At 37.5% G+C, this 2,642-nt stretch overlaps 1 protein-coding gene across 1 annotated transcript in view; it reads right to left on the bottom strand.

The window, feature by feature from the left end:
- Positions 1-2,642, bottom strand: part of SNTB1 (syntrophin beta 1) — a gene marked incomplete at its 3' end in the record, with an annotated part of 321,501 nt that overhangs the window by 205,944 nt on the left and 112,915 nt on the right. The window lies entirely within an intron of this gene.

The raw sequence follows: 2,642 nt of genomic DNA, 5'->3' as shown, positions 1-2,642 counted from the left end.
ACAGTGTATCAAATTTGGTTACTTGAATAATGCAAAATTGGATAATTGCTAGATAATCTATAAATATCATTAACTATATCAACAGATAAAATAAGGAAAACAAATGATTACTTCAATAAAGGAGGAAAATTCATTTTATAAACTCTAGCAGGCACTTAGGGTAAAACAAAAAAGACCTTGGTAGACCAGAAATAGAAGATAACTTCATTAATTGGATAAAGAGTATCCATTAAAAAGAAAATATAAACATCAACCTCCTAAATGGGGAAATGCTGAGAGAATCTCCTTGAAAATCAAAAACAAAATAATGATCTTATTAACTATTCACTATTGTACTGGAGGTGCTATTTAATGCTAAAAGACAATGAGTCGTAACTAAAGATAAAAGTTTTGAGAGGTTAAAAAATATTGTATGTATCAATAAGTAAGAGAGTAAATGAATGAATAGATAAGATAGATAGATAGATAGCAGGATAAAGTACCTAGAGCTCATTACATCTGACTTTCCATCCTGGCTGGGTTCCTAATTTTCCATGTCGTTATAAGCAAATCAGTTAAACTCAACTGTTCTTAAGGCTCCTTATCTCTAAAACAAGTTTGTTTTTTTTTTAACTACCTTGATTAATTAGATAGACAGTGATGCTATCAAAAGAGAAAAAGAGACAGAGAATATGGTAAGAAGGACAGGTTTAGGGGATGAGGGTTAACTATTTCAGTTTTGAAGAAGTAAGGTCTGATCTGTGGACAGAATATCTGTGAAGAAACACAGGTAAGTAAGTAAGCAGTAGAATTATGAGTGTGAAGATTTGAAGAGTGATCAGAGCTTGACTTTGGCCTCCATGGAAGGCTAACACTATGGAGTATTGGCTAAGGCTAACTGACTGTTTACTAAGGATCTAGGTTTTACATGACTTACCTCTTTCAATTCTCATAACCATCTTGTATGATGGTTACCCTTATCATTCACAGTTTAGAGATGAGAACACTGAGATACAGAGAAGTCAAATAACTAATCTAAGACTCTGAAGCCTCAAAGTCATAATGTTCCATTCAAGCCTTGATTTGAACCCAAGGCCCTTCCTTATCTTTTCCATGCTGTGTTAACCTAGATTCTTCTATCCCCTGTGAGATGTGAGACCTTGGGCAAGTTGCTGAAGTTCTTTAAGCCTCAGATTTCTTCTCTAGTTGTTGTTAACTGCCGTTGAGTTGGCACTGACTCAATGGCAACCCTATGTTTTACAGTATAGAACTTTTCCATAGGATTTTCTTGGCTGTAATCTTTACGGAAACAGATTACAAGGCCTTTTCTTCCACAAAGCCACTGGGTTTTGAATTGCTGAAGTTTTGTTTAGCAGCTGATGAAGGGTTGTTATATTATTAAAGTAAATAACATACATACAGAGTCTGGTATTTAAAAAAAGTATACCATAAATGGTAGTGTCCTTTGCCCTTCCTTTGTCCTGCCCACAGCAAACCTCCCAGGGACAGGGCTAGAAAACAAGGACAGAGGGAGCTGGCAAGTGTGCAATACCCTGGAGCCATTTTAGAGGTTCCACTCTTAGTAACAGGAGCCCTGGTAGTGCGATGGTTAAGTGCTCAGCTGCTAACCAGAAAGTTGATGGTTAGAACCCATCAGCCATTCCATGGGAGAAAAGTTTGGCAGTCTGTTTCAATAAAAATGACAGCTTAGAAACCCTATAGGGCAGCCCTACTCTGCCCCACAGGGTTGCTTTGGAATCAACGCGATGGCCGTGGGTTTGGGTTTTGTTGTTGTAGTTGTTTAATCTTAGTGATATTTTCTTATATTCCAAACTATCTATATCCCCATCATTCTCCTACTTTCTTTGCAGACAGCCTGGGGGCAAACAAAAAGCTAAAGATGAAGATCGAAGCTGAAAAACAGAATAGTGTTGAACTGAACAGATGATTAAAACTCTTTCTTCTGACCTTGAACTCTATCTGTGCTCTACGGTCTACACTAGGAGCCCAGAAGAAGCAGGAGGGGGATGTGGGTGTTGCAAAGGGAAAGTTTAAGCTAAACAACAGGAAGCTTCTTGGGTTACTCAAGAACCAAGTATGAGATAAAAGATTACAGACTTCTGAGTCCAATCAACCTGCCTTATGCTCCTTATTCCTCTACAGATGGTGGCATGCAACATTTCCTGAGCTCCCTAAGCCTCAGTATCTACAACTGTAGAATGGGGGCTAATAACACAAAAGTCACATATTTTTATAAGTATTTAAATTTCATAATATGGAACACATTCAGAAATGTTCTAAAAGGCAATTTTGCCTAGGTACCAATATGAATCTCCAAATTATCACCTGGAACCTACATAAATGGAAGACTATATCATCCTCATGGATAGGAAGACTTAATGTCATGAAAATGTCAATACTACCCTAAGAAACTACAGATGTTATGCAATCCTGATCCAGATTTCACTTTTCCTTAAAGAGATGGAAAAACTAACCACCGAATTTTTATGGAAGAAGAGATCCTGGTAAGTAAAGCACTACTAAAGAAGAACAAAGTAGGAGCCCTCCTATCCCCCCATCTCAAAACTGACCATACAGCCACACTAGTTAAAACAGCCTGGTACAACTAGTACAACAACAGCCTGGCACTGGTTACATATACC

Source organism: Orycteropus afer, unplaced genomic scaffold (assembly GCF_000298275.1).
Source record: "Orycteropus afer afer isolate SDZICR_OR568_19922 unplaced genomic scaffold, OryAfe1.0 scaffold00106, whole genome shotgun sequence".
NCBI lineage: Eukaryota > Metazoa > Chordata > Mammalia > Tubulidentata > Orycteropodidae > Orycteropus > Orycteropus afer.
The sequence above is the reverse complement of the archived record's forward strand: the minus strand, read 5'-3'. Positions and strand labels throughout refer to the sequence as shown.